This window comes from Pyrus communis, chromosome 10, assembly GCF_041283825.1.
Source record: "Pyrus communis isolate YQ-2024b chromosome 10, ASM4128382v1, whole genome shotgun sequence".
NCBI classification, from domain to species: Eukaryota; Viridiplantae; Streptophyta; class Magnoliopsida; order Rosales; family Rosaceae; genus Pyrus; species Pyrus communis.
In genome coordinates, this window is record NC_142574.1 from 1142501 (window position 1) to 1168089 (window position 25589).

General features: G+C 37.9%; 2 pseudogenes across 13 annotated transcripts in view; one reads left to right on the forward strand and one right to left on the reverse strand.

Moving 5' to 3' along the window:
• LOC137727862 (disease resistance protein Roq1 pseudogene) overlaps window positions 1–6184 on the forward strand; it is a 6885-nt pseudogene extending 701 nt beyond the window's left edge. For 5 of the 13 annotated variants that reach the window (XR_015952263.1, XR_015952268.1, XR_015952267.1 and 2 more), the window contains 4 exons: window positions 33–115; window positions 587–671; window positions 1787–2267; window positions 2354–6184. The product of XR_015952263.1 is annotated as a disease resistance protein Roq1 pseudogene, transcript variant X1 (transcript). Of the gene's footprint in view, window positions 1–32; window positions 672–1786; window positions 2268–2353 lie in introns of all 13 variants that reach the window. The other 8 variants (XR_015952265.1, XR_015952270.1, XR_015952274.1 and 5 more) reach the window with 4 other exon arrangements.
• Window positions 6185–9765: 3581 nt separating this feature from the next.
• Window positions 9766–12717, reverse strand: LOC148693324 (uncharacterized; annotated as a pseudogene).
• Between the last annotated feature and the right edge of the window lie 12872 nt (window positions 12718–25589).

The window sequence follows — 25589 nt, forward strand, 5'->3', positions numbered from 1 at the left end:
AAAATTTCATAATGTAACTTCTGGAAATGCAGAGGGCAATGCAAGGGTTCACAGAAAAGACTGCGGAAGTGAAAAATTGTTTGAATCCCAGGGTGGTCCCATCATTCTCTCTCAAGTATATGAGCCCTTTTGAATTATAGTAATATATGTTAAATTTCTGAACCCCTAACTGTTTGTTTGTTTTTCATTTTTCTATTGATAGAGAAATATAATCAAGAAGGAAACATAGGCCAGAAATTCAAAAAATTAAGAAAAAGTCGGATGGATATGTGTTTGTATTGTATATTGTTTTCATAATGATTTGCGTTGAACTAATAATCAAATGGTTGTTGGATTTTGATTCCGCAAGAATTCTTTGAAGCATTTTCTTTTGGGATTTGATGATTTCATTCCACGTGATTTTGCATTCCATCTGTAACATTCAATTGTTTATGCGTACACTGACTCTTAACTGCTTTGATTTCGAACATCCTATTGTGTCACTCAGTGGCATGGATTTGTGAGAAATTTATGTAAACTTTGGTGATTGGATGCACATGTTTTTTTCCCTTGTATAAGTGCACTGGTGGTGATATTTTGAATGCAGGGAAAGTGGAGATGACAATTGTTGTTGTCCTTTTTATTTAGAGCAAGTGGAAATGATCTTCGGATAAAAAGATAAACTTGCCCAGGTACTTCAACTTTCCATTCTAATAACTGGCATTTGATTTTTTTTAAATGTTTTACGCATAGAGATGTGTACTATGAGTATCAGATTTCGTTCCCTAGACTTTGGTTGTTTGAGGTTATGATCGTTTAAGTTTAACGTTGATGAATTTTGATTGTGTTTTCAGTTATATAGTACTAATACACTAAATGTATAAGGTCTGATCAGTTACAAATGAAACAACTTTTTATTCCCAATTGCTTTATTTATCATTTTTCCTTAATGGGTTATCGATTCCTGGCTTTTGAACTGTTTTTTGGTTGTGGGTGCTTTGTATTTCTGAGCTTCAAGGCATAAAAATTTCTGAAATGCAGGAAAAGGGAAACAAGATACTTTTAGTTCAATGGGTTATATGCGTTCTGCATTTCTTTTCATGGGGATACGAATTACCTTATCAGTGCTGCCAATTGTGGCCATTTAGAGGATAGTCTTTTACAGATAATGGGTTGCTTGAACATTTTTCTTTACTCAATGTTTAATATAGCTACTTAATTAGGTGACATGTATAATATATCATTTTATCAGACTCACTATGCAGGCAATTTATTAATCGAAATAGTGAAGCTATAAATTTAGACACACAAAACCAACACATTTATTGACAAACTCTATGATGCAGATTAGTTCAATATGCAATTGTAAAGCTCACATCTAATATGTCATCAAATATCTTGATATTGTGTGTCTAAATAGTTTTATTGAAAAAGAATCTGGACGTTATTTGAACTGCCCATTGTTATGAAAAGATCTGTATACATAAGTTTATAATTATCAAAAGATTGGCACTGTTCAATTGCTCATTGTTCAAAAGATAGAGGTTCTATGAAAGCTAGATTTATATACTTACATCCATAGTTATCACAAAGAAAGCGCGTATGCCTGATTTTTTTTGTTGACTACGTTTTCTAATCTTTGGGGTTTAACTAATTAAATTGGCATGCCTGTAGTTGGACCTTGCTTTGTTTATAGTCTATTTTGGGGTTTTATTCACACACATACATATATAACTAATTAAATTCTGTTTGTCAATAATTTTACTCACTTAATTTGTAAGAATTGGTTTACATTTGGATAATATAGGTGTTCGTATAACAGGGGACCTTTATATCTGCAAATGGTTGTTGGGTTGGAAGGTCTGCTCTCAAAGAAGAACAAATCAAGAGTAGAGTGAAACTGTGCTTCTCGTTGATCTTCTATCGTTTTACTTGTTCATTCAGTTACTGTTTGCAGTACCCGATTTACAACAACTGTTTGTTCTGATGGCATTGACTTTGAGCACCCAAAGAGCCTCTGCATGTTTTCTTTCAAATGAATTAGCTCCTTGATGGAAGTATGATGTGTTTTTGAGTTTCCGAGGTGTAGACACCCGCAAGGGTTTTGTATCCCATTTATATGACGTGGATCCCTCCGACGTAGGAAATCAAAAGGGGTCTTTTGCCAAAGCCTTCTCTGAGGATGAAGAAAAGTTCATTAGTACTGAAGACAAAAAGAAGGTGACCCAATGGAGAGCAGATTTGAGAGAAGTATCCAAGATTTCTGGCTGGCATTTGAAGAATTTTACGTAAGCATGCATATGTGAATGTTTCGTTGTTCTTCTTGCTTTGGTGCCCCTGTCTGGTTAACTTATTATGCTTTTCTTCCTTCCAGGTGTGAAAGAGAGCTGATTGATGACATCGTCAAATGCGTGTGGAAGAAAGTGCAAGCTACATGCATGCTATTAGATTCCTCACAGAAGTTAGTCATAACTAATTCTGCACTCGAGCAACTAAGTTTGCTGTTAGCTCATGACGCAAATGATGTTCGATTTATTGGGATAACTGGGATGGGTGGCGTAGGCAAGACTACTCTTGCTAAGCTAGTTTATGATAAAATCGTCCATCATTTTGAAGTTCACTGCGTTCTTGAAAACGTTAGAGAGGTTTCTGTAACAGAGCCTACTCTAGTTCGTCTTCAAAAACAACTTCTTTGCCCAATCTTGAAAGAAAATACTGGAAACGTTAGAGACCAACAATGGGGAATCAATTACACGAAGAAATGCTTATGCAACAAAAAGGTTCTTCTTGTACTTGATGATGTGGATCAAGTAAACCAGCTACAAGTACTAGCTGGAAAGAAAGATTGGTTTGGCACGGGCAGTAGAATTATCATTACAACTAGAAATCAACGTCTGGTGGTCGAGCATGACGTGACATTGTGTCATAATGTCGAGGTGTTAAATGATGCTGAAGCACATGAGCTGTTTAGCCTGCACGCCCTTAGAAAAGACCAACCTGAGGAAGATTTTTTGGAACTGTCTAAGCATTTCCTAGATTATGCTAGAGGCCTTCCATTAGTTCTTAAAACCTTGGGGTCTTCTTTGTATGCGAGAGGCCAAGATGCATGGAACAGTGTACGAGATAATCTAAGGAAAATTCCTAATCCAACAGTTGTTGATTCACTCAAAGTTAGTTATGATGGACTAGGAAAGACGGAGAAGAGAAATTTTCTCGATGTTGCGTGTCTCCACAAAGGGAAGTCCATGACGGAAGTATTGCTGATACTAGACAATTCATTTGGAATTTCTAGTAGTAGTATGATAGATGTGCTAATTGAGAGATCTCTCGTATACAAATACAATTGTTGATGCACAAAATCGACGAGGACTTTGGTACAACAGAAAATGTGAATTTTATGACATTCGTTAGATTGCTCTGGTCATTAGTGTGGATAAGTATTTAAATGAATAGAGATAGGGAAGCAAACAAAACAAGATGTACGTGATTTACCTAAATTGGCTACGTCTATGGAGTAGAGGAGTTCTCATTAGTTGTGAAGGTTTTACACAAATACATAGGTTCAAGTTCTTTTTTAGCGAGTTCTAGTGAATAGTTTAGTACAAATGACATTAGGGATTATTGTGGGAGAATGATCCCTTTTTATAGAAGAGAGTTTCTAGCTTTGTTCTGACATTGACACGTGTCGTGTTGTGATTGGCCTTCTGGTTGGAGGAAAAGTCTTGTGGGTCCTTGACGGTATGCTGTTGATCGGTGCTTAGTAGTTTCGGGATTGGTCAAGGATGGTACAAACAGTGCTCCCCTAAGTTCCCGAGTGAGGGAAGCTCCTCGGTTGGGGACTTGCAAGATCCAAGTCATTGAGTAATCACGAAACTTCCAAGTACCGAAGTGTGGTGTCGCCTTCACTTGCCTTCTCTGTCCTGTAAGTAGATGTGGCATCTTCTCTTGGAAGTACTTTTCCTTCATCCAGGAGTGGTATCTTTGGTTGGTGTTGACGCACAAGGTAATGTATCATTTTCATTTGAAACTTACTTGTAGTTTCGGGTTTGGTCAAGTGCAATACAAACCATATAGTAGGAGTCCCCCAAGTCTCTAAGCGAGGAGATCTGCCGAAGGAGGTGACAGACAAGGTAAGCAATCAGGGTTCCAAGCAATCAATCTCAGATCGGTAAGTTGATCTTGGGTTTCGGCTGATTGTACTCATTCTCCCTGTCTCTCATTCAGCAACAAGGATAAAGAAAAGAAACAGAGAGAAGAGATGATATGAGGTATTCTTGTTTTTGGAGAAGACGGACGAATTAGCACGTGCTTTGTTGTACTTGACTTTCTAGATGTGTATTCTTGAACTGGGCTGGAGGGTTTTTTGGTTTCCTCCAAAGGAGCGAGCCGACTCCAGAATTTGAGGGTCAAAACAAGTCCGTCAAACCTGGAGTATGTTCGATCCTGATGATATGGGATAATTTTGCTGTTTGACAAAGTAGTAGATGTGGTATGGTGAAACTTTGTTCTTTGACAACGGTGTTGGCAAATGGCTGTGGAGGCTTCTCGATTTCTTCAATTAGAGCAATGATGCCGAGCTTGGATTTTTTATTTTGTTGAAGTTTGCATGTTGAAACTTCTTGGGTGGACCCTGTAAGTTGAAGTAGTGATCCCTTAATTTCTTGAGTGAGGAAAACTTCTCGGTTGGGGACTTGAAAAATCCAAGGCACTGAGTAGTTACGAAATTTCTGAGTACCAAGGTGTAGTGGTATATGTTAGGAGTCCCCCAAGTCTCCGGTCGAGAGAGTTGACGAGGGAGGTGTCTTGCTAGTGGGCAATTTTCCAAACAAAACTTCACCATTTTCCTTTCTAAGTGGTTGCCCAAAATTCATCTTTCATATATATTTGGTATGAAAATTGTTAGGCCTAAAGAAAGGGAGGCCTAAGCTCATTTCTTTTTTTTTTCTTTTTTTAATTTAATTTTATTTTATTTTTAATCTGTGAAGCTTTGTAGGTGAAGCTTTTGTATTGAAGCTTTGTGGGTGAAGCTTTGGTGTTGAAGCTTGTAGGTGAAGCTTTGTAGGGGAAACTTTTGTGTTGAGCCTTTGTAGGTGAAACTTTTGTGTTGAAGCTTTGTAGGTGAAGCTTTTGTGTTGAAACTTTGTATGTGAAGCTTTTGTGTTGAAGTTTTTGTATTGAAGTTTTGTTGGGCACCATAACTTGATTTTGCTTCACACCATCTTGATCAAGAGTGTGAAACTTTTGAGAATTGTAGTTGCTCTCCATTGATGAAACTTTGTTATTAAAACTTTGTTTGATGTTGAAACTTTGTAGGTGAAGCTTTTGTGTTGAAGCTTTGTTGGGCACCATAAATTGATTTTGCTTCACACTATCTTGATCAAGAGTGTGAAGCTTTTGAGAATTGTTGTTGCCCTTCACTTATTGAAGCTTTTGTTGGGCACCATAAATTGATTTTGCTTCACACTATCTTGATTAAGAGTGTGAGGCTTTTGACATTTGTTGAAACTTTGTAGGTGAAGCTTTTGTGTTGAAGTTTTGTTGGGCACCATAAATTGATTTTGCTTCACACTATCTTAATTAAGAGTGTGAGGCTTTTGACATTTGTTGAAGCTTTGTAGGTGAAGCTTTTGTGTTGAAGTTTTGTTCGGCACCATAAATTGATTTTGCTTCACACTATCTTGATCAAGAGTGTGTGAAGCTTTTGAGAATTATTGTTGCCCTTCACTTGTTGAAGCTTTTGTTGGCACCATAAATTGATTTTGCTTCACATTATCTTGATCAAGAGTGTGTGAGGCTTTTGACATTTGTTGTTGCCCTCCATTTGTTGAAGCTCTTGTGGTAAAGCTTTTGTATTGAAGTTTCGCAGGTGAAGTTTTTGTGTTGAAGTTTTGTGGGTGAAACTTTTGTGTTGAAGTTTTGTAGGTGAAGCTTTTGTATTGAAGCTTTGTAGGTGAAACTTTTGTGTTGAAGCTTTGTTGGGCACCATAAATTGATTTTGCTTCACACTATCTTGATCAAGAGTGTGAAACTTTTGAAAATTGTAGTTGCTCTCCATTGATGAAGCTTTGTTGTTAAAACTTTGTTTTATGTTGAAACTTTGTAGGTGAAACTTTTGTGTTAAAGCTTTGTTAGGCACCATAAATTGATTTTGCTTCACACTATCTTGATTAAGAGTGAAATTTTTGAGAATTGTTGTTGTCATTCACTTGTTGAAGCTTTTGTTGGCAGCATAAATTGATTTTGCTTCACACTATCTTAATCAAGAGTGTGTGAGGCTTTTGACATTTGTTGTTGCCCTCCATTTGTTAAAGTTCTTGCGGTGAAGTTTTTGTGTTGAAGCTTTGTAGGTGAAGTTTTGAGGTTGAAGCTTTGTTGGGCACCATGAATTGATTTTGCTTAACACTATCTTGATTAAGAGTGAAGTTTTTGAGAATTGTAGTTACCCTCCATTTGTTGAAGTTGTTGAATTTTCCAATTTCCTTTTTTTTTTGGGAAAATTAGAAATTTGAAAATGTGGGAGAGATAACATATACAAATTTTGTGGAAGAGAGACAGCATATACAAATTTTGTTTCCACACTGTTAAGCAAGAGATTGTGATGCAAGCCACACCTTGTAGTAGTCGAAAGTTTGGATGAACCATATAAATTGAATTTGCTTCGAACAGTCTTGATTAAGAGTGTAAAGCTTTCTACGAGCTGTAGTGTTTGCATTGTTACAGAGGAGAAATGTCTGAAGCAGATGTAAGAGTGCTAAAGAGCTTGATCTTCGTATACCATGCATTGAAGCCGTTGTTGGCTTTCAATAAGATTTTGTTGGTGCTTATAACTCTTGTTAGGCATGAGTGCTCCCCTAGTTGAGTTGTAAAGCTTGAGGGTTTTTGATTATTTATGAATGCTAGGAGTTCATATGTAAAAGTTGTACCACTCGTCTTCTGGTTGGTGGAATGAATGGTGAGTTGCTTTCATCACTTGGTTAGTGGTACGAATGTGAGTTCCTTTATCACCTTTCATCACATTTCACCACTTGGTTGGTGGCACGAAGATGAGTTCCTTCTTCACTTGGTTGGTGGCATGAGTAGCAAGTTGCCAAATGATGTTAGAGTACGGGTTGTACATTTCATAACCTGGTTGGTGGCACGAAGATGAGTTCCTTCTTCACTTGGTTGGTGGCATGAGTGGCAAGTTGCCAAATGATATTAGAGTACAGGTTGTACATTTTATCACCTGGTTGGTGGCATGAAGGAGAGTACAGGTTGTACATTTCATCACCTCGTTGGTGGCATGAAGATGAGTTCTTTCTTCAAATTTCATCACTTGGTTGGTGAGAATAAGGGCAACGTGTCGAGTCACATTGTAGCAAGTGTCGAATGACACAAAGTGTGTTGAACCCTTTCGAAGCACAGTTGGCTTATGTATGGATGTGTTGGAATGTATGATGTTTATGTATGAATGTGTTGAAATGTATAATGTTTATTTTGATTGACATGAGTGATGCTTATGAATGTTTTGCTATGCATGAAGGGATCCCTTGTTTGGATATAAATCATGTTGACATATACTTAGACTTTATTTCATGTTGTAAGCATTCGTGTTGAAGCTTTGAGCCTGAGTGTTTCAGTGATAGGGATGTAAGGGAGTTAGGACCAAGTTGTCTAAATCACCTCTTTATTGAATTGATGCCAAATGGCCTTCATTACATAGGATGCCAAATGGTCGTAGCTCAACACTTGTACAGTGTGAGTCTACTTGTAATAGTACTTCAAGTGATCAGCGTTCCATAGATAGCCAAGGGTCTTGCCATCGGAGCTCCTGAGCTTGTAAGAACCAGGGCGACTGATGCCAATAACTTCAAACGGTCCATCCCAATTTGGGCTAAGCGTGCCTTTACTCGGGACTCTGTCGCAGAGTAGTCTTTTCTTCAATACTCAGTCCCCACTTTGAAATAGCGAGGTTTGACTCTTGAGTCATAGTAGTTGGAGATGCGCTGCTTATAGGCAACATTCCTCAAGTGAGCCTGGTTTCTGTGTTCCTCGACTAGATCCAAGTTGAGGGTGAGTTGTTTGTTATTTTCACTTTGCATGTAGTTTTGGACTCGGAACGTTGCTTGCTCAAGCTCAATTAGGATAACAGCCTCTGTACCAAAGGCAAGTGAGAATGGAGTTTCTCCTGTTGAAGTCCAATATGAAGTGCGGTATGACCAAAGAACTTAGGGTACAAATTCTGGCCAACAACCTTTAGCCTTGTCCAAGCTGGTTTTCAAAATGCGCTTGATTATTTTGTTGATGGCTTCAACTTGTCCGTTAAACTGGGGATGAGCTGGGGAGGCAAAACATAAGTTGATGTTGAACTTAAAACAGAACATCCTGAACTTCTTGTTGTCGAACTGTCGCCCATTGTCCGTGATTATCGCATTAGGAATGTCAAATCTGGAAAAGATGTTCTTCCATACAAAGTCTTCTATTTTTGCCCCAGTAATGGTTGCCAAGGGTTCTACTTCGGCCCACTTTGTGAAGTAGTTAACTGCAACGATTGCATAGCGGACCTTGCCCTTTCCTGTAGGCATTGGGCCGATCAAATCAAGTCCCCATTGGGCGAAGGGTCAAGGGCTGATCATAAGAGTAAGAGGTTCAGGAGGGGAGTGGTGAATAGTTGTGTAACGTTGACATTTATCACATGAGCGGGACATTCTGATGGCATCTTATATCGAATTTGTTTAGCTTGGACTTTATCATTTGGGAGAGTGCCATGAACAAGGAATTCATAAATTGGGGTGATCCAGCTATCCCCCTGTTGCAAGTTGCACACTTCTGTGACCATGGTGCTTGGTGTTGCCAACAATTCGACATGAATTTTTCTCCCAATCTTGTCTTCTACTGCTGAGGCGAGGCGAGCCAAAGCGTCTGCATGACTGTTTGCCGCTCGAGGGACTTGGGTGATCTGGTAGTGGAAGTGCTTGAGCAAAAGCTGCGTTTGCACAAGATACGCTGCCATGGAGTTATCCTTAGCGTCAAAGTTGTTCGTGACCTAGTTAACACCAATTGAGAGTCACTGAAGATATTAATTTGTTTAACTTCAAGGTATTTGGCCAAACGTAAGCCTGCTAAAAGGGCCTCATACTCGGCTTCATTGTTTGACGCCTTGAATTTGAAGCGGAGAGCATACTCTATTGCCAGATAGACAATTAGGGTGTCACCAACTTCAGGTTTGGAAAACAGATGGGCTTTACTCATGTACTCTTTGAGGTTCTTAAATGCTTCGGCACATTCATCGGTCCACGTAATGTACTTCTTACTTCCCTTAAGTGCTTTGAAAAAAGGAGCGCATTTGTCTGTGGCCTTAGAGATGAATCTGGTCAAGGCTGCCACCTTGCCAGTAAGGCTCTGGATGTCTTTTGAGGTTACTGGTTCTTCCATGTCCATGATTGCTTTGATATTCTCGGGGTTAGCTTCAATGCCTCGTTGGCTAATCATGAAGCCCAAGAATTTTCCAGAGCCCACATCGAAAGCGCATTTGTTGGGATTCAACCTCATTCAATACTTCTTCAGGATGGAGAAGGTTTTAGACAATTTGGCAATGTGTTGGTCAGCATGTTTGCTTTTGACTAACATATCATCAACATAAACTTCCATGCTTTTCCCAATCTGTTTAGCGAACATTGAATTGACTAATCTTTAATAAGTCGCCCTGCATTGGATAATTGACGTTGGATAATTGACTTCACGGATGAAGCCTATGCTTTTGAGTTTTTCAACTTCTACCTTCATTGCTTCATATCGTTCAACATCTTAAGATCTTCGCTTCTGTCTCACCGGCTTGGTCTTAGGATCAATACTCAAGCGATGACAGATGATATCGGGAGAGATGCCTGGCATGTCCTCGTATGACCAGGCGAAGACTTCAGTGTTCTCTTGCAAAAAAGAGATCAATGCCAACCGAATAGGTGGTGACAAAGTGGTGCCAATCTTCACTATGCGATCTGGATAAACTTTTGAGATAGAGACCTTCTCCAACTCTTCAGCAGGTTGTGCTTGCTGGGTGAAAGAGTTATCTCGATGATTTCAAGGTTGATTGTTACCACCGTGAATATTCAAGTTGGCTTTGTCCGAGTTGGTCTTGATAACTTGATCATGTATAGAAAGTGTTTCTTTGGGTACATGCAAGTGTTGTTGCTTGACTGAAGTGTTGTAATATGACCGTGCACTAAGTTGCTCTCCTCTGATGTAACCATTGCCATAGGGGGTTGGAAATTTCATCAACAATATATGTGTGGATACCATGGCCTTGAGATCATTAATGCATGTGCGCCCAAAGATGTCATTGTATGCTGTTGGGCAGTCAACCACCAAGAAGTTAGTGGTGATGGTGGCTATGTACGGGCTTGTACCGATGGTGAAGGGTAAATGTACGCTCCCCAAAGGTTGCACAACATCACCAGAGAAGCTTATCAGAGGAGAAACCGAGTGATCGAGCAAGTGTTCAGCTACATTAAGTGTTTTGAAAGCTTCAACAAACATGATATTGACCGACGCCCCCGTGTCCACCAGGATTCGTCGTACATCAAAGTTGGCTATGTGAGCCTCCACAATCAGTGGGTCGTTGTGAGGATAGATGATACCTCTTTCTTCCTCAGGGTAAAAACATATTGGATCCCAGTTAGGCTTTTGATACTTGCCTCCCTTCTTCCACGTGAAACACTTGGTGGCCAGGCTTCAACGTTCGTTCATTGTTTTTCATGGCCCTGTTGGAAGATTCAGATATGGGTGTGCCACCACTTATGGAATATATCACATTCACTTGGCGTTGGTTGCGGTTATCCTTTGGAGGGTGAAGAAGGAACTGGTCAATTTTTCCTTCACGTGCCAAAGTTTCAATATGATCACGGAGGGTGATACATTTCTCACCTTCATGGCCATTATACTCGTGGTAACCACAAAACATGCCTGTGTTCTTCGTGGACTTGAAATCTGGCTCCCTCGGCCTTGGCTTTGGTATCAAGTGAGCTATACTGAGGTAAATGGCCGTGCATGTGGCGTTCAAAGGTGTGTATGTCTCATACCTCAGGGTAGGACCATTCTTGACACGTGTTTGGCCCACTGCATTGACCGCCTGGGGGCGGGTATTATCGTGGTGATACCTTTGGTTATCGCGATAGTGCCCCTTACTATTTTTATTAAAATGAGACTGGTGAGGATGAAAGTATTTCCTCTTGCCCTGAGAATGATATGCTTGTTGACTTGGAGAGGTATTAGGTAGGGCAAGGGGAAGCGTCGCTGCTATTTGGAATGTTGAGGTCTTCTCATTCGGTTGGATTTGGCTTCCACTCCCCATTTGCTGATAAGGGATGGCTGTAGGGGGTTTCCCTTGATATGTCCTTACTTCGGCGGAGGCATGGTTATAAGTCTGTGCCATTACCTCAAAGTAAGTCTTCCAAGTGTTAGCATTGATCATGTACTTGAAGAAACAGTCGCGTAGGCCTGCCATGAAGGCTTTAAGGGTGGTCTTGTCATCTGCTTCAACGCAACGAGAATACTCATGGCTGAAGCGGCCGGCATACTTTCGTAGTGACTCATCTGGCTTCTGGCGAATAGTGTACAAGTCATCTGCGGAATGCAAGCGATCTGTCTGGAAGATGTGTTGAGAGACAAATAGTTCCTCAGTTCCTCAAATAAGTCTACTATCTCAGGTGGAAGACGACAATACCAATTCGGAGCTCCGCCAAAGAGGGTAGAGGGGAAGAGAAGACATCGTTCTTCGTCAGTGTGCATCCAGTATGCCATGGTGGACTCAAAGAGGTTAAGGTGTTCAATCGGATCCTCCCTTCCAGTGTAGAGTTGTAAGCCAAGCTTCTGCTTTGTCTTTACTTGGAGGGGGTGTCGAGGATCCTCCTTGTAAGAGGGCCAGGCCTAGGTTGGTTCCAGTCAGGTATTTCGGCCTGACGTTAAGCCTTCAACTTGTTTACTTCCTCAAGGAGTTGTAGGACAAGGGGGTCTGAGTGGAGTCACGTACTGCTGGATCCTTTTTCCATAAGTCTCCATCTCCTTTTGGAAGTAGGAAAGCTTGGTCAAGGGCATGAGATTTTTCTTTGGACTCGCCGTACTGACTTCCAGGGCGAGCCTGTCGAAATGCCCCCGAGTCCCCCGTACCTTCATATTCCTTTAGGACATGTCGTTCATTCCCTAGATTGGCAATTGGCTTGAGGCATGGGAGAGGACTGAACCTTTCAGAAACCCTTAGATCATTGACTTTCGAGCTTATATGGATGGAGTTTTCTCAACGTTGCCTCAGGAAGTCCCGACAGTCATGATAAACGGCTTTTGATCATTCCACTCCTTCTGCAAGAAGGTGTCTTCCTCCACTTCTCCTGCTTCGGGTCGAAGCAGCTGGGTCGAGAGAGGTCTCATGTTGATCAACACCTTGATGAGTAACTTGCTCCCCATTAGGGATATCCATGTTGAAGGCAGGTGATCCCCCGTGTTGGGGGGCACCCAGGTGGTGGTTGACTTCCCCGGGGGCAATGAGTTCGTGTGTTTGAGTATGCCTAGCTTCATGGAGCATTCCGAAGAGCTTCACATACTGCTCCTGGAGGATCTCATTCTTTATTGCTATCTTGTTTTTCTGAGCCTCTAGCTCATCGACTTTAGCCTGAAAAGCAAACATCTTTCATTCCTTCTTTCGTTGCTTTGCACTAAGTGCGAGGGGGTGTCGTTCTGTGTGTTGTGGCTCCCTTCACTCCCCATGTTGGAGAAGGGTGCCTGGTCGAAAGAAAGTGTGTGAATGGTGGAAATCAGCTTGACAAAGCTAGAGAGAGTAGGAATAAGTGCGATTCCCACAGACGGCACCAAATGTTGACATACAAAATCGGCGATGACTTTGGTACAACAGAAAGTGTCAAGTTTGTGACCTTCGCTAGGTTGCTCTAGTCATTAGTGTGGATAAATATGTAAATGAATAGAGACAGGGAAGCAAATAACACAAGATGTACGTGGTTCACCCAGACTGGTTACGTCCACGGAGTAGAGGAGTTCTCATTAGTTGTGAAGGGTTTACACAAATACATAGGTTCAAGCTCTCTTTTAGTGAGTTATAGTGAATAGTTTAGTACAAATGACATTAGGTATTATTGTGGGAGAATGATCCCTTTTTATATAAGAGAGTTTCTAGCCTTGTTCTGACATTGACACGTGTCATGTTGTGATTGGCCTCTGATATCAACACGTGTCTTGCTGTGATTGGCTTCTGATACCGACATGTGTCGTGTTGTGATTGGCCTCTTGGTTGGAGGAAAAGTCTTGTGGGTCCTTGACGGTATGCTGTTGACCGGTGCTTAGTAGTTTCGGGATTGGTCAAGTATGGTACAAACAAAATGGACTCAAAAATACAAGTGGTTCACGTCTAAAAACTGAGCTACATCAATTATGTTGCTCTCAATATTGATTTCAAGGCTAAATAGTGTCTGACTCATATATTCACTTTATTCTCTCTAATGTGTCTGAACCATATATTGGAGGTCTCTACCGCTTTTTATAGGCCTCCCCCTCTTGGGGCCTCTCAATCGGCATTTAATGTGTCAACTACTTGTACTAGCTTAATAACACCTCTAAATTTTCTAACTCAAAATATTTGCCCTTCACAGCTCTGCATTTCTGCATAAAGAGTAGTACTTAGACACATATCATCGAACACATGATGTGTCACGTTCTCATTTGCTTTCTTATGAGAACATTTGAACAAGATTAACTTCCAGTTTAGTAATTTAACAAATTAGAAGAAAAAAAAAACCCAGAAATCTTGAAAAACTTGTCTTCAAGAATTGAAATTTCCTCGAAAAGTTTGGAACGTTTCTCAGGCAAAACGTATATAAACCATTCACTGAATGATGCTTCAGTCTCAACCAATTTCTCTCCATTATTTCATTGGTTGTTCGCTTTAAATTAATCCAATCTCACTAGTTAGAAATCGCTAGAGTCTTATCGAGCAAGTAGTTGGAAGCCGTCTAGATAATTGATGTTCCTAAAAGATAAGAAGAAAAATAAGGATTGAGTAAAGCAATGTTGGCCCCATAAAAAGAATAATTATTTTTGGTCCAACTTAAAAGCAGGAGTGAGAGTAGGTCGAATGCTGGTTGTTCACGCTGGTTTTTTCAATCTATTTTTATCATTTTCTTGCCAATTAAGTCTGCTTATTTTGTGGCTTCTTTTTGTTGGATTGATTCGTATTGTCCCAATTGGCCGGCCTCCCAACAACTTTCACACACACACACACACACACACACACACACACACTCTCTCTCTCTCTCTCTCTCTCTCTCTCTCTCTCTCTCTCTCTCTCTCTCTCTCTCTCTCTCTCTCTCTCTCCCTTCCATTATTTCCTTTCACCAAAACCTCTGTTTTGGTCTATTCTTACTTTTAAATCAAATGTGCAAATAAAATAATGTGTGACTAAAAAAAAAAAAGTGATAATTCAATCATCAACAACTATATCATTTTGTTAAAATTTGGTCTCCTTAGTATTATCTTTGTGGTTTTTTTTTTGTTGGATTGATTCGCATTGTCCCACTTGGCCGGCTTCCCTACAACTTTCACTCTTTCTCTCTCTTCCATCATTTCCTTTCATTGAAACCTCTCGAGTGCATTTTTGCTCATCACCCTTAAATGGTAGTAATGTTCACCACTATATTTATCACCGTTAGTTGAGTTTGAATTTTGGATTTATGTATCCACCACACGAATTTTAAATTTCAAACTCATCTAATGATGATAAATAGAATGGTGAGAAAACACCATAGTTTATGATGATAAACAAAAATGCTCCCAAACGTCTGTCTTCTGGTCTACTACTCTACTTTTCTGTGAGTATTTTCATCGAGGTTTTCATTAACTTTTCATTACTTTCCTATGGCATTGAGCAGTCAGAGATCCTCTGCATCTTTTCTTTCGAATGAATCAACTACTCAATGGAAGTACGATGTGTTTTTGAGTTTTAAAACGAAAAAAAAAAAAAAAAAAACAAAACAAAACGACATGAATATCTTCTCTTTTTGGTCAAAGCGCGTAGCGAGGAAGAGTGTTCAATGTTGATTAGTACGATGACATGTCTTTTAATTTTTTGGATGATCAAATAATATTTAATTGTTAAATTGCATGATCAATCAAACCAAGAAAGTAAACAGAAGTTCCACATTTTGTATACATTTAAATTTTCTCCCCCATTGAATAGGTCAATTTCACCGTTACTAGAGAGACTGTTTATGAGTAATATAGGTAATTTGATTTTCCTTAATTATGTTTACCAAATAAATTATTTTCCTTAATTATTTGATTATTTGATCATTGACAACGAAAGCACATCTATTAAATTGCTTGCACCAATATTGTCTCTGACCTCACTGCTGAGGTCAACATTTGCCCAAGCTCATCCCCTCTGAATAAATACATATACATAGAGCCAAACCAGAGAACTGGGAAATATCGAGGAATCCCCAAGAAACAGTTGAACCCGGCCAATTCCAAACTGAAAGGACAAAACTTAACTACCAAAACTGCGTGAAAGGAGACTTGACTTAGTCGTTACGAAAGTTCAAGAAAGCTCACTCTTGATGTTTTGGGAAATTTCAAAGAAACTCACTCTCAATGTGTTGCGAAAATAACTAAATAATTACGTAAAAGCGCATGTTTGTGAATCAAAGACTTTAGTTAATGGATAGAAGAATCCATTAACTAGGACATTTATTGATTCTACCTCTTTCTTCAATTGAATTTCCGACTCAAATAGCAAGGCAAACCAGGCTCACCAACCGTCTCTAATTTTTCCGACTCAAAATTTTTGCCCTTACACAGCTTTGCATGTGTGCAAAAAGAGCTGTACTAATTCTGAGATGCATTTCATCGAACATGTAGTGTGCCACGTTCTCATATGCTTTCTTACGAGAATAACTGAACAAGATTAACTTCTAGTTTAGCAATTTTGTTTAGCAATTTAACAAATTAGAAGCAAAAAGAAACCAAGCAATCTTGAAAAATTTGCCTTCAAGAATTGAAATTACCTCGAAAAGGTTGGAACACTTCATTTCCTCAGACAAAACGTATATAAAGTATTCAATCAACATTTGCTTGGACGATGTGGGAGTATTTCCTCACTGCCATCCTGAAACGAACTGTATGGCATGTTATCTCTTGATAAGTAAAAATAGATGATGGACAAACTCCCTATGGGATGGCGACTCCAACTCGCCTTAGTCAACTCGTTATTGTTATGAATGAGCATATTTTATTGTTTGTCGGACTAATTTATTGGGATTGTTTTCTGAAGGGTATAAAACCGAATTGTAACAATATCGAAATTACTTTTGTATAACACACAAGCCGAAGCACGTTTTTATATTTTCTTTTAACGTTATTAAGAACTTATTGTTGATTAAAAGTATTCACATTTATACTTAAAAGTTTGAGTACGATTATGCCCTCCTGAATATCATTTTGTAATTTGCATATAAAAAAAAAAGAAGAAAATACTACCATCATTCCTGAGATGGTGGGCATAATAGTTTATAAATGTTGTCAAAAACTTGAAATTCCTCACGTATAAAAAAAAATGAATATCACTAGATTGTAGTACTAGATGGTATAAAAAAAAATGTCTAAATACTTAATTTTCGCTCGAGTTCTAACTTATAGACAAAATTGATAGTTTACTTTTTCTTTTCCAGCTCATATTTCCCAAAAGATTTAAAGCCCAAAAAGGTGGAAAAGCACAATATACATAACACAAGTCTAGCTCGTACTATCGAAAGACAGAAGTAGACTGAACAAACTCGAGTTAAGAGTGACACAGAACACTAGATGACTTACTTATGAGAAGAGGCAAGTCACCGAGCCTAACTTTTTGGTAAAATCTTGTTCATTTTGGCACTTGTACTCTACAGTCTATACATATGATTTTATTGTTGTTCTTTCTCCGTCAATTATTCGGTGTTACTTGTTTTAGAATATATAGATAAAATAATGAAGTTGGGAAAAATTTTCACGTAAGCGTAGAATTGTAACGAATATTTGCAACTGCAACAAAACAAAGGCATTAAGATGTTAGACTGTCATACCGGTGTCTCGTATGCCTAAATTAAGACTTGGAAGATGAATGAGAATTAAAGAGCTAAGGGTTTCTTGTAGAGGAAGTGGTCTTTACTCTACAAAGTTTGGTTAATTATTCGGTGTTAATTAACATTTGAAGGATAATGATTGACGATGCCTCAATCTCAACCAATTTCTCTCCATTATTTCATATATCGTTTTCACATTGGTTTTTGTGGTTTTTTTGTTTTGTTGGACTAGGATTTTCTCTCCCTCCTCTTTCTATACCCTTCCATCTCATTCTCTCACATTCTCTATTTTGTCTTTCTCTTTCTATAAAAAATTAATATAAAATGTTGATGTGGCTTAACTGTGATCGTTCAAATAAGAGGGGAGGGAAAGGGAGTAAAAAAAGAGGGAAGAGAATCCTACTCCTTCCAACTTAGCTTTGGCTCGATATTGGATGCCAATGTTTAATTGTTGATGTTCTCACTTAGTTAGTATTTGTTCTTCCTTTTAATCGAAGTTTATCTTCATACTATGTGATGAAGCATTCAAATCAATCAAATGAAACCAATATGAGCAGTTTTGTGCAGTAAACTTGTAGTTTAATTTGATTAAATGGTTTAGCTCATTCTTTTAGTATCAAGTGTTGTTTGAAAGCATCAAATGTGAAACTAATAAATTAATTCGGAAACATTTGACGAAACAAACAATTCAAAGTGACAAAAGATTTATATTGATTTGGCATAAGTCTACATCTAGTGCAAAGACAGTAAGGAAATTTTACTAATAACCAATGGAGATCATAAATAGAATTTTAACTCTCAAACCCCAAATGCTAGATACACCCAATCCTAGAATCACCGTTTTTTACCATTAGTGTCCAAATGTTGCGGTGCTTGATGTGGTTATGTTCTCTTTTATCGATCAGTAGGGGAAGGGGGAATAAAGAATTCTGATTTGGTTGACTGGTTTTATCAGATTTTGTGTTGCTAATTGCTGGGGTGATATATTTAGCATTTATATGTGTGTGCAATTCGTAACCTTCCACTGTTCCAATTCGTATACAATAAAAATGGGTTTATTGGTTCATTGGTGTAGCAGTTGTTATTTGATTCAGGGGTATTAAATAGATGTTTTTAATGGTGATCTTTGTCTAAATGTCAAGGTTTGTGAAATCACACTTTGTTGGCTGACTCAAAGATTAAGGGCGAACGGAAACATTTGTTTTTTTTATTTTGGAACTTTGGATTGTTCATATGATTTAAGGGTTGAATGGGTGAAATTTATATTTTATCCACATCACTTTAATACTTTATGCTTCTTCAGTTTGGTTGCTTATATGCAGTTAGTATTTTGCTAGTATTTTGGTTTGGGCCGTGGGACTTCCGATTGTTGTTATTTCCTGCATATTTATTAATAAATAGGGAAGAAACACGCTAACGTTGATTATGGTGTACTAGATGCAGGTGACTGTTTGTCAAACGCGTGGGGACAAAGGTATCGAAGATGCTTTGCTCTTCTGTGACAAGTGCCAGAATTACGCTCTTCATCGGTATAACTTGTTTCAATTGTGCTTTTGTTTTTCTTTTTTCAGTCCCCTTAAAAAGATGTGACAATACTGTTATATATGTGCCACATTATTAAATGGACTCAAAAATGCAAGTGGTTCACGTCTAAAAACTGAGCTACATTCACTGTGTTGCTCTCAATATTGATTTGAAGGCTAAATAGTGTCTGACTCATACATTCATTCTATTCTCTCTACTTCGTCCGACCCATATATTGGAGGTCTCTACCGCTTTCTATAGGCCTCCCCCGCTTGGGGCCTCTCAACCAGCATTTAATGTGTCAACCACTTGTACTAGCTTACTGACACCTCTAAATTTTCTAACTCAAAATATTTGCCCTTCATAGCTTTGCATTTATGCAGAAAGAGCATTACTTAGACACATATCATCGAACATGTGATGTGTCATGTTCTCATATGCTTTCTTATGAGAACATTTGAACAAGATTAACTTCCAGTTTAGTAATTTAACAAATTAGAAGGAAAAAAAAAACCCCAGAAATCTTGAAAAACTTGTCTTCAAGAATTGAAATTTCCTCGAAAAGTTTGGAACGTTTCTCAGACAAAATGTATATAAACCATTCGATGAATGATGCCTTAGTGTCAACCAATTTTTCTCCATTATTTCATTGGTTGTTTGCTTTAAATTAATCCAATCTCACTAGTTAGAGATCGCTAGAGTCTTACCAAGCAAGTAGTTGGAAGCTGTCTAGATAATTGACGTTCCAAAAAAATAAGAAGAAAAATAAAGATTGAGTAAAGCAATGTTGGTCCCGTAAAAAGAACAATTATTTTTGGTCCAACTTAGGAGCTGGAGTGAGAGTAGGTCAAATGCTGGCCGTTCACATTGGTTTTTTCAATCTATTTCTGTTATTTTCTTGCTAATTAAGTCTGCTTATTTTGTGGCTTCTTTTTGTTGGATTGATTCGTATTGTCCCAATTGGCCGGCCTCCCAACAACTTTCACACACACGCACACACGCACACGCACACGCCCAATTAAGTCTGCTTATTTTGTGGCTTCTTTTTGTTGGATTGATTCGTATTGTCCCAATTGGCCGGCCTCCCAACAACTTTCACACATCTCTCTCTCTCTCTCTCTCTCTCTCTCTCTCTCTCTCTCTCTCTCTCTCTCTCTCTCTCTCTCTCTCTCTCTCTCTCTCTCTCTCTTGTCCATTATTTCCTTTCACCAAAACCTCTGTTTTGGTCTATTCATACTTTTAAATCAAATATGCAAATAAAGTAATGTATCACTAAAAAAAGAAGTGATAATTCAATCATCAATAACTATATTATTTTGTTAAAAATTGGTCTCCTTAGTATTATCCTTGTGGTTTTTTTTGTTGGATTAATTCGCATTGTTCCACTTGGCCGGCTTCCCTACAACTTTCACTCTTTCTCTCTCTTCCATTATTTCCTTTCACTGAAACCTCTCGAGTGCATTTTTGCTCATAACCCTCAAATGGTAGTAATGTTCACCACTATATTTATCACTGTTGGTTGAGTTTGAATTTTGGATTTATGTATCCATTACACGAATTTCAAATTTCAAACTCATCTAATGATGATAAATATAATAATGAGAAAACACCATAGTTTATGGTGGTAAACAAAAATACTCCCAAACATCTCTCTTCTGGTCTACTACTCTACTTTTCTGTGAGTATTTTCATCGAGGTTTTCACTAACTTTTCATTACTTTCCTATGGCATTGAGCAGTCAGAGATCTTCTGCATCTTTTCTTTCGAATGAATCAACTACTCAATGGAAGTACGATGTTTTTTTGAGTTTTAAAACAAAAAAAGACAAAACGACATGAATATCTTCTCTTTTTGGTCAAAGCGCGAAGAGAGGAAGAGTGTTCAATGTTGATTAGTACGATGACATGTCTTTTAATTTTTTGGATAATCAAATAATATTTAATTGTTAAATTGCATGATCAATCAAACCAAGAAAGTAAACAAAAGTTCCACATTTTGTAAACATTTAAATTTTCTCCCCCATTGAATAAGTCAATTTCACCGTTACTAGAGAGACTGTTTATGAGTAATATGGGTAATTTGATTTTCCTAATATTTTCCTTAATTATGTTTACCAAAAAAAAATTATTTTCCTTAATTATTTGATTATTTGATCATTGACAACGAAAGCACCTCTATTAAATTGCTTGCACCAATATTGTCTCTGACCTCACTGCTGAGGTCAACATTAGCCCAAGCTCATCCCCTCTAAATAAATACATATACATAGAGCCAAACCAGAGAACTGGGAAATATCGAGGAATTCCCAAGAAAGAGCTGAACCTGGGCAATTCCAAACTGAAAGGACAAAACTTTACTACCAAAACCGCGTGAAAGGAGACTTGACTTAGTCGTTATGAAAGTTCAAGAAAGCTCACTCTTGATGTTTTGCGAAATTTCAAAGAAACTCACTCTTAATGTGTTGCGAAAATAACTAAATAATTACGTAAAAACGCATGTTCGTGAATCAAAGACTTTAGTTAATGGATAGAAGAATCCATTAACTAGGATGTTTAATGATTCTACCTCTTTCTTTAATTGAATTTCCGACTCAAATAGCAAGGCAAACCAGGCTCACCAACCGTCTCTAATTTTTTCGACTCAAAATTTTTGCCCTTACATAGCTTTGCATGTGTGCAGAAAGAGTTGTACTAATTCTGAGACGCATTTCATCGAACATGTAGTGTGCCACATCCTCATATGCTTTCTTATGAGAATAATTGAACAAGATTAACTTCCAGTTTAGCAATTTTGTTTAGCAATTTAACAAATTAGAAGCAAAAAGAAACCGAGCAATCTTCAAAAAATTTGCCTTCAAGAATTGAAATTACCTCAAAAAGTTTGGAACACTTCATTTCCTCAGACAAAACATATATAGAGCATTCAATCAACATTTGCTTGGACGATGTGGGAGTATTTCCTCACTGCCATCCTGAAACGAACTGTGTGGCATGTTATCTCTTGATAAGTAAAAATAGATGATGGACAAACTCCCTATGGGATGGCGACTCCAACTCGCCTTAGTCAACTCGTTATTGTTATGAATGAGCATATTTTGTTGTTTGTCGGACTAATTTATTGGGATTGTTTTCTGAAGGGTATAAAACCGAATTGTAACAATATCGAAATTACTTTTGTATAACACAAAAGTCGAAGCGCGTTTTTATATTTTCTTTTAACTTTGTTAAGAACTTATAGCTGATTAAAAGTATTCACGTTTATACTTAAAAGTTCGAGTATGATTATGCCCTCCCGAATATCATTTTGTAATTTGTATGTAAAAAAAGTGATACTTTGAATGCGGTCCCTAATCCTTAACATTCTTTGATTAAAATATTAATAGTATTCAAAGTTTGATCAATGTCCTTTGACTTTGTACACCTCATTATATTACTATTAATATTTATATTTTTATAGTTTTGACATTAATTGTTTGATATTTTATGAGATTTATAATCTTATAAATTTAAAATCCCTCACTATAATACTATTAGAAACGGTTACAATAAAAAAATTCAAACATTTTGATTGAATAAATGGATAAAAACTATGTAAAAATAAGAAAGAATAAATGGCAAAAGAATGTATCCATAGTGTTAAAAAAAATTGGTACATTTTACAAATTAGGGTATGACACACCCCGAACCAAAAACTGGAGCGTGCTGGCCGTCACGTGAGTGTGACGTAGCCAAGTGCGCAATGCAGAAGTAAAAGAATGAAAATGCGAGGAAAATAAAGTCAACAAGATAATTTACAATAAAAGATCAGTGAGTGCTAGTGATAAACACGGAAGGAAAAATGCAAAGTAGGAGTTCAAGTATCCTAGGTGCAGTCCAGAACAAACAAACACTACACAAGTGACTACTAGAAAATCCTACATGGAGGGTGCTCTGTCAGAACTGCCTCGATGCCTTGTTCGCCACCCACGACCTCGCTACCTAAAACCTGGAGGGGTGCAAAACAGAAAACGTGAGTGGGCGAAAACAAAGTTTGTTTTTCAAACCATTTCAATAACAAATACTAACCCCTCTCTGTAAAACCCGTATATTTTCCAGAAAATATTATACGTACTCGTATCTCAAAACATGCTAAAAACGATAAAGCTCAAATATGCCATGCCAGAAAAATATGCCGTGTCAAAATATTCAATCAACAATGTATGTATCAAGCAGGTGAGATAACACAAATCATAATAGGCTGATAATATCAACACGTCAGCCGGAGTCACCTAAAGTGACCTGTACAACTGAAATTATAGCTCCTTAACCTATCCTGCACACAAGTCGGAACCACCTATTGTGGTTTGTACGACAGGCTGGTGTAATATAAATACGCTCAGTGCTACGATCACGTGAAGGTTGTGCGATGTATCGCAAATCACCTACGAGTCGGAACCACCTATAGTGGTCTGTACGACAGGCTAGCACCTGCCTTGGATCTAAGGTGAGCGTACGGTGTAGGAGGTGAACGATCACGTGAAGGCTAGGCCCTACTTTGGTATAGCACAACCATCGAGGTGCAGGAATATAAAGTATAACTCAATCTCATCATCACCACATCGATTGCTAACAAACATACTCACCTGACTTACCTGAGCGTCCACGGCACCAACGCATACATATAAGCAACTATTAATGCATAACTAAATATGCAAACGCTAGGCATGGCATTTAAAACGTATAAACATTTAATTGCATTTTCTGGAAAAATACTCAACTATATAGGTATATACGGAAAACCAAAAGCCTACTTACTGATACGTAGAAGGGTCGTAAGCCCCAAGCCTCGCGTGGCTGCGCTCGTCCTCCGGATAGTCTTCACCTATATGTGAAACAACTATAAAACCGTCAATTTAACGCACATAACCAACCTTAGATAATAGCTTCTCATACATTGCTTAAATGAGGTGTTTGAATATACCAACGTGATCTACTCAACCTCACGAACATCCTCATATTTTAAAAATAATTTTCTGACCTCCCACTCGCCAGCCAAGGCACGGCCAGACGCGCCGGCTAAGGCACGGCCAGACACGCCGGCCACGCGCGGGCATGTGCCTGGCACGCTATGAAACCCTAACGACGTTAAGGAATATTCCGTTAAAACCCTAATAGTCGTTAACGAGCGTTATCTGACGCCATTAGAATATTCCGTTAACTCTGATGGAATATTCTCCTCCTTCTCCGGTGAGCCTCGCCAGTCGCCGCCGTCTGCAACTCGATTTCTTGTCGGAAAACTGGGAAAATTTCAAACCTTAATATCTTCTTCATTTCTCAACCAAATTTCATGAAATTTGTACCAAAATGAAGCTAACAACAAGTAGAACAAAACCTTACCACTTTGGGGACCTAAAACCAACAGAATCTCGTCGGAGAAACCTCGAAATTTCGGCCAAACCTGCAACTCACTGAAACTGGGCTTCCTAACATCCAAAAACCCTCAAAATTGTTCCTCGAGCTTCGTGAAAAGGTTCTAAAGCTCCCTATAACCTTAAAAACTTCTAAAAACATCACGATCACGTGTGCATGAACAGTGCACCAAAACTGGGTTCACGGGTTCTAGGGTTTTCGAAGGTTTCACGTCCAATCAACACCACCAATTGACTCCTGAGCTTGAAAGGAGTCCAAAAACACCAACATCAAACACGATCCGTGCTTGGAAATGGTTGGATGAAAGTCATCTGTACGATGAGGAAGAAAATGGAAGGAATCCGAGAGAATGTGAGAGAGAGAGTCATGGGGGAAATGTTGGGTGTGTGTGTGAGTGTGTGGTCCAGGTGACAGCCCACCAAACAAAAATAATTCAACCCATACACCCAACAACATAAAATACGTCCAGGGGCAAAATCGTCTTTTCACACTAACAGTACAAAAGTTCGGGACGAGCTGTCACAGGGTGCATTATAAACAAATTAGGGTACAAATAAAAGATTAGAAATTATGAGTACAAATGAATTTTTAAAAATATAGGCGCTAAAAGAAATTAATACATGGGTACAAAATAAAACTAAAAAGAAAATACTACAAATTAAAAAAAAATGTTGCAAATTAAAAGTGGGTACAAACTAAAAATATAAATATATGATACAAAGTTTAGGCATAAAACATAAATATACCATACGTAATTTTCCCTTCATTGATTAAATATACAATGTCACGTGACGGTATACACATAGGTACAAACACAAATAAAACTTTAAAAAATATGGGCACAAAAAGAAACTAATATATGGGTACAAATTAAAAATGAAAAGAAAATTGGTACAAATTAAAAAATATTTACAAATTAAAAATAGGTACAAAATAAAAATAAAAATATATGATAAAAAATTTAGCCATAAATATAAATATACTAATTGTAACATTTTTAACACTAAAGGAATATATTTAAAAATAAAAATATTTTATTATTCAAATAATTAATGATGTTATTAATACCTAAGGACCTTGATCAAAAATTCAAAATGAATAGGATTTTAATCAATAGAGTAATAAAAAGAAGGATGTGAACCTAATGTTCCCATAAAAAAAATTAGAAAGTACTACCATCATTCCTGAGATGGTGGACACAATAGTTTATAAATGTTGTCAAAAACTTGAAATTCCTCACGTATAAAAAAATGAATATCACTAGATTGTAGCACTAGATAGTATCAAAAAAATGTCTAAATACTTAATTTTCGCTCGAGTTCTAATTCATAGACAAAATCGATAGTTTAATTTTTCTTTTCCAACTCAAATTTCCCAAAAGATTTAAAGCCCAAAAAGGTGGAAAAGCACAATATACATAACACAAGTCCAACTCATACTACCGAAAGACAGAAGTAGACTGAACAAACTCAAGTTGAGAGTGACACAGAACACCAGATGACTTACTTATGAGAAGAGGCAAGCCACCGAGCCTGACTTTTTGGTAAAATCTTGTTCATTTTGGCACTTGTACTCTATAGTC